Below are 7,987 nucleotides of genomic sequence, written 5' to 3' on the forward strand. Positions count from 1 at the left end.
TCTGCCAAATTTTCACAGTAGCGGGTGGGGGTGATGTTCTCTACGTTTATAGTATTTCCGTTGAGAAAAACACCCAGAGCAGAAAATCCATGGCTTTGGTCTTCCACGAAGCTCATAGTCCACCCTAAACCGTATCCGCACAAACCATGCAGATATCTGATACACAAATGGAAAATTACAAATTCTCCAGCGTGCGCCTGTGGTCATCCAGAACAGACCATCCAACATACAGCGACGCAATGCCTGATCTACAATTACGAAGGAGACATCACAGCGATACACTCCGCTGCTCCCGACGCAGTCTTCTGGCTTGATCACCTGAATGTGAACTTTTAGTTGTCAGATTACACTATCCACTGTACAATAACTTGAAACCAGTACATCCACACATAGGTGAGGTTGATATAGTGAATCCCCTGAGGTTGTCTGCACTGAGGTGTCACGTAACTTGTATAAATACGCAAAAAACACTGTCCATTCCAAACATATAAACACAGATCCTTAGCCTAAATAAACTTCCTGGACCAGTGGGTTTTATGTTACTGTTACTACAGCATCTGGAAGAAACAAAATAACAAATACATAGGCTGAACTTCAAAGTGTCACTCCAAAAGTTAATAAAAAACAAGTAATTTACTGTATTCTATGAAACAAGGTCAGGGTGGTGCAGGTGGGGTGGCTGGGGAACCAATTAGCCATATAATGGAGCAATGCACCATCGCCGTGAAGCTCTTGCTGAGTTTGAACTGTGCACTTCAACATGATACAAAGCAAGCTTCCCATGCAGCTAGTTACGACTTTTGTGGTTTAGTCACCCAATGACATGAAGCAGTTATTGAATTTGGCTCGGTCTTTTAATTTGGTCAATCCCAGCGTTGTGGCATAACATTTGCAACATAAACAATGGAATGCAAGTAGTGTGTTACTCTACTCAAACGACCAAAAGGCATGTACCACAGTTAAAAGGTTACGTGTTCAAATCATGGCGAGGGTCATTTCAGCCCATTGTCAGCCTGGGGCTAATAAAACGGTTGCATCTGTTGGAAGGTCAACATCGATCATCCTCATGGCGAGACTGGCCCCTGACATCCACAGAGCCACCAATGAGAATTAGTGTCATCCCAATGCTTGCCTGAGAATAGAGACGCTTTGCCTTTAATTTCAAGATAATTTAAACAATTTAATGAGGGACAGTTATTGTGGTCAGATTATGTAAGGAAGTCCAGCACCATTAAATGACTCCTGAAACATGGCCAACATCACTTGTTTACATCTCTGGCATTTACATCAAAAATGTAACATGTACATATAACAGCCCCTTTGTGTCAATCAACTGGTGTGTACAAAGAAAACCCCGACACCGTGGCTTCATTGGGGATTACATGACCATACTTCTCCACGCTGGTCTGTATGATTGTGTTCGTGAAGACTATTTAGGGAGCACAGTATATGGCTTGTCCCCTTTTGTCCACAGTAGGAGGGGGAATTCCACCCCCCCTTCCCATACATCCCCATGGCAATGAAGAAGAACTACCAACATAACTTGGGCAAGTTTAAAAAAAACAAAGATCCCCCGTATAGCCTTAACATACTGTTGGGGCAAGTGCCGTTAGCAAGGGCGTGGGTGGCCAACACCACGCCTGGCCGCCTTTTTTCCCGAGTGGCCTATGTTTACACACCGCACGAGTTACTCATTTGAGGCTGAGTCGACCTAGGGGAGGCCCAGGAGCGGTTCAGATCATCGCTGTCACCGGTGTTGGCCGTGAGCGAGAATCGGACTCGGGTCGCCGGGTTTGTATCGCAGCGCGCTAACCGCTACACTACCGCTCCCCTCAACATCCCACACGCACACACAGACACACGGTGGAACAGAGTACACGGGTAATTGGTGGGTTTGCTCCAGCTACTCCGGTTTTTTTTCCCGGGTACGTACTCCCTCCAACTTCCAAACGTTCATTCATTGAGACTCCTGGAACAACAAGTGGGCGGATTAAGGGGACTACAATACTGTATTGATATTACTACACCATACCGTGTCAACCCATCCGGTTTACCCTGTATTCTTGTACAGGGAAATTGAGTTTTCAGGTCCATACGGGCAAAAAAACATGTTTAGTCTATTTTGTGTTGTGTTTCTCCCTTGTGATGGGACTTTGATGGATGCACGTTGAGACGTGGCCAACAAGGTGTGAATTGGTCTGCAATTCAGATGAGAGTTTCACAGGTATGCTCCACACACTACTGCCAACTACATTGCACCTGGACCACACCCCGTATCACAAGCTAATCGGTTCTGGCACCGCTGCCGCTGTAGGCTGAGTTGAGAGCCCTGTCCCCCCCCCCTTGCCTCGTGGAGCAAAGTCAGCTGCCGATGTGGTGGTGGTGGGCTGGAACACGACACAGAGAGGGGTAGCTCCAATGGGGCGCGTTGGTGGGTGTGGTGGTGGTGGTGGGGGAGTCTTACCAACCCACCACCCCACCCCACGATTGTATAGAGAGGAGGAAGCAAAGGGCTCCGGGTCTGTAGCGAGAGAGAGAGAGCGAGCAATAGAGGAAGGGAAGGAGGCGGAGGGGAGGGGAACGTGAATCACCGGAGACGTCAGCCAAGCCCCGTTGCTTTACGAGGAGGCGCGCCGCAGTTTGTTGCAACTTTTGTGTTGCGGGCAGGACGTGTTTCGTACGCGCTACCCGACTTGGATAATAATAATTATTAACAAACAAATATATAGATATACTTCTTAAAGGAAGGCTGCTGCTCTCACCGCCGTTGCTTGGTGGCGTTATAATAAAGGGGGTTTGTTTAGGAGGACATAGGGCGAGGCACAAGGGAAGAAGAGGCACCAGGGATTTGCGGATGATTTCGACTTGTTGAAGATGATGTCGGAGCGAGGCTCGTTGTTCCGCAGATGAAGAGGAGTTGTCGGCGGGACTGGAGCACACGAGGCGGGGTGGGGGTACGTGATACCGATACGTGTACATGTGACATACATACACACACACACACGTGTGCATGTACACGACACAGCCAAGTCTTGTCACGTACTTTAGTCATTGTGTGCCACGCGTGTAAGCGCACGCTCTGTGCACGTGCTTTGTCAAATACACGCGCTCCATTTAAAGGGATCTTTGTCTCTATGCCGTGACTTTGTTACGCATGCATGTGGCCTGTGCATGAGCACGTGTGCTGCTTATGTACACAATCCCACATGTATGCGTACAGTAATATGCGTGTTTGAAAATTCTGTTTGAACTCTCTATCCATTGCGCGCGTGTTCGTGTGTAATGATGTTTGTACAAGGCAGTGCTACCTGCCCAGGTCGGCTATGATTATATTCAGTTCGCTCGTGTTATAATATCACAAGTCATGGCACTTTATGAATTATACCGGGGGGGAGGGGGGGCTATGAGCGGTGGCGCAGTGGTTAGCGCACTACGTTTTTGATACCCGGCCGGCTAAGTTCGATTCCGGTCGACGGCTGCTGCCAACGTCAAGTGACGATTGACGTCTGAACGTGTCCCAGGCGTGGGCTTCGAAGTCCGGTCAAACACACAAACAAGCAAACGCAAGCGGTGGATGTTTGACACCAGGTCATTGTAGATCGCGATTAGTTCTAGATTTGAAGCTTTCATGACCGCAAGGATTCATACTCTTAAGTTTTTTCGGTAAAGTCACGTAGGTAAAAAAAGCATTTTTTTATTTAAAAGCATTTTTATTAATTTTATTATTTATTTTTATTTTTACCTACGTGACTTTACCGAATAAACCTACGAGTGTCGCGATTAGTGCCGTGACAGCAGTGGGGCCCTGCATGGATGTGCGTGCAACCAGGGCGGAGAGAGAGAGAGAATGTCGGCCAGGGTCTTTGTGTGTCTTGGTGAATTGGCATCACCTGGGCGCTGTGTTTGTGTGATGTCTTCATCACCACCAACACCACCACCAACACAGCATGAGGGGGTGGGATACACTCTCAGGATACGGATACACACCGCACACGCTGTAGCATGTCAGATACAGGTGGAGCACATAAGAAGCACGGACATTGTGGAAGAGAAAGCCCTCGTTGACGACACCGGTATCTTGATGTGTGCTTGCGTTGGGGCGCATCGCCTTGTCAAGTCGTGAATGGTACGAGCAACAAAATAACGTCATAGATACCTTGATAAGAGTTACAAAGTCATCCTCGTGCATAATGGGGCTGTCATTTGGATTTGTGTCTAAATGATAATCCCACACGGTCAGTCCCATGAGTTCGCGAATGACTTGCCCGTACCTTGAGGGTGTCTCTGGCAGTGTGAAACGTCTACACCCGTGCGAAAAGTACAGCAAATGTAACTTCGCGTGGAAATCGTCTACCGATATGTAGCAGAGGATGTTAAAATATTTTTTTCTTCTCCTGGCCGAATGGGACTGTCAATAAATAACTATTGGCAAGCACAACGAGCGGATTGGGGTGGCCGGCACCACGCCCGCCTATGGTACAACAATTTGAGGCCGAGACAACCTAGGAGGAGGCCGGTACAGATAATCGTCACCGGTGTTGGCCGTGAACGGGAATCGAACTCGGGTGGCCGGGGTCGATGGCGCAGCGCGCTAACCGCTGCACCACCGCTCCCACCACCCACAGTCACTTGCAAGAGGTCTTTGCAAGTGAATGAAGTCCTTGCAAGTGACAGGCGCGACTTAGTGAACTCAAGTTACACACCGTATAGTTCAATGTACAGAGTGTAAATATATGTAAACGTACAATGGCCATATCCTCTTGCATTAACTCAAACACACCGCAATCAATTGCAAGTGACAGGAGTGTGACTTAGTGAACTCAAGATATACACAGTATAGTTCAATGTACAGAGTGTAAATATATATAAACGTACAATGACCCCTGTTATGTACATGCCACGAATCTAAACAACACTGCATGCTTGCTACACTGCTGCCGTGCATTATTGTATCTGCAATCACACGCGCAATAAGCACTGAACCATCAGTGTTGAGATGAAGGGCTGGTAGATGTTCACAAACAACACTAAGTAGTATCTGATAGTGCGCTGTCTTTGAGTTGTACGCCTTTTGGCGTCATCTGGTCCAACACCATGTGAGACTAGGCTCTAAGAAAAGCTGTCTCGGGTGTGGACCAATCAACTTCAAGGACAGTGCATATTTTTATCATTATCAGAGTTTCTACACTATGGGAACCTCATTTGCCAGTAAAATAAGATAATTGTTTTTTACCCTTCTATCTGGCAACAAAACTGACACCTTTTTACAAGGAGTCATGTTTGCATAGACCGCAATACCTGCAGTCATAATACAAACAAAAGAACATAACTCTGATAATGTGCACTGTCCTTGAAGTTGATTGGTCCACACCCGAGACAGCTTTCCTTAGAGCCTAGTCTCACATGGTGTGGACCAGATGACGCCAAAAGGCGTGTCAGTTTTGTTGCCAGATAGAAGGGTAAAAAACCAATTATCATTATCAGAGTTGTTTATTTTTGTTTGCATTTTGACTGCTTGTGTTGTGGTTATTGCAAAACATGATACCTTGTATAAAGGTGTCAGTTTTGTACCAGTTTAAAGGGTAAAAACCTACTACAAGTAGTATAGTGTTTAGTGTTGTATGTATACTCTTATAGACGAAGGACCCCCCCCCTTCTCCCGTATCGCCTGCCAACAACAACAGACTTGGCAAGTTCCGTTAGTGAGCAGGCAACCCTGAAGGCCACCAGCAACCACACCCGGCCGCCTTTGTCTCCCCCCGGTGGCGATGTTCACTGCACACCGCACCAGGTTACTCATTTTGAGGCCGAAGTCGACCTAGGGGAGGCCAAGGAACCGCGGTGCGCCCAGAGGGTTTCGTAGAGGTAGAGCAGCTCGCTCACCGCTAACGCAGCCTGTGTGTGGATGAGGACACACACTGGTGCAACTGTTTGTGGTGTGTGATCAAAAAGGGTCATGGACCGAAACGTCACATGTACTCAATGTTTTATCCATCCACACCCCCCCCCTCGTAAGGGACTCTGCGTGTGTGTCTCTCTGTGTGTCTCTGCGTGTGTCTCTCTGTGTGTGTTTGTGGTGTGTCTCTCTGTGTGTGTCTCTCTGTGTGTGTCTCTCTGTGTGTCTCTCTGTGTGTCTCTGTGTGTGTCTCTCTCTGTGTCTCTCTGTTGGTGTGTCTCTGCGTTGTCTCTCTCTCTCTGTGTCTCTCTGTGTGTGTCTCTCTGTGTGTGTGTCTTTCTCTCTGCGTGTCTCTCTCTGTGTCTCTCTCTGTCTCTCGTTGGGCAGCGAGGGCAATGGCAGTAGCATTTTTTTTCCCGCGCTCCCAGCATCGTTTGAATTTGCCTCTTTCTTATTTATTTAATTTCCCTTCCCCCCACTTCCCTTCCCTCCTCTCTCTCTCTGGAGTTTCCTTTAAAAACGACGGTCGCGCATTTTATCCGCTGGCTCCGAGCCATTGAACATATAGGCTCACACACACACAGGCTCTCACATACACACAGGCTCACACACAGGCTCACACACACAGGCTCACACACACACAGGCTCTCACATACACACAGGCTCACACACAGACACAGGCGCACAGGCTCTCACACACACAGGCTCACAGGCTCTCACACACAACAGGCTCACACACACAGGCTCTCACACACACACAGGCTCTCACACACACACAGGTTCACACACACAGGCTCACATACACACAGGCTCTCACATACACACAGGCTCACACACAGGCTCACACACAGGCTCACACACAGACACAGGCTCACAGGCTCTCACACACACAGGCTCACACACACAGGCTCTCACACACACACAGGCTCTCGCACACACACAGGCTCACACACACAGGCTCACACAACACAGGCTCTCACATACACACAGGCTCACACACAGACACAGGCTCACAGGCTCTCACACACACAGGCTCACAGGCTCTCACACACACACAGGCTCTCACACACACACAGGCTCACACACAGGCTCACACACACAGGCTCACACACACAGGCTCACACACAGACACAGGCTCACAGGCTCTCACACACAGGCTCACACACACAGGCTCTCACACACACACAGGCTCTCGCACACACACAGGCTCACGCACACAGGCTCACACACACACAGGCTCTCACATACACACAGGCTCACACACAGACACAGGCTCACAGGCTCTCACACACACAGGCTCACACACACAGGCTCACACACACACACAGGCTCACTCACACACAGGCTCACTCACACACACAGGCTCACTCACACACACAGGCTCACTCACACACACAGGCTCACTCACACACAGGCTCGCTCACACACACAGGCTCACACACAGACTCACACACACAGACTCACACACACAGACTCACACAAACACACACAGGCTCTCACACACACACAGGCTCACACACAGGCTCACACACACACACAGGCTCTCTCACACACACAGGCTCACTCACACAGGCTCACCCACACACAGACTCACACACACACAGGCTCACCCACACACACAGACTCACACACACACACAGACTCACACACACACACAGGCTCACACACCACACAGGCTCACACACACAGGCTCACACACACAGGCTCACTCACACACACAGGCTCACCCACACACAGGCTCACCCACACACATAGGCTCACAAACACAGGCTCACACACACAGGCTCACCCACACACAGGCTCACACACACAGGCTCACACACAGACTCACACACACAGGCTCACACACAGGCTCACATCCACACATACAGGCTCACACACACAGGCTCACACACACAGGCTCACACACACACAAGCTCACACACACACAGGCTCACACACACACAGGCTCACACACAGGCTCACACACACACAGGCTCACACACACACAGGCTCACTCACACACACAGGCTCACTCACACACACAGGCTCACTCACCACACAGGCTCACTCACACACAGGCTCACTCACACACACAGGCTCACCCACACA

Source organism: Lethenteron reissneri, unplaced genomic scaffold (genome assembly GCF_015708825.2).
Source record: "Lethenteron reissneri isolate LAM-NWPU_2019-01 unplaced genomic scaffold, ASM1570882v1 scaffold_591, whole genome shotgun sequence".
NCBI classification, from domain to species: Eukaryota; Metazoa; Chordata; class Hyperoartia; order Petromyzontiformes; family Petromyzontidae; genus Lethenteron; species Lethenteron reissneri.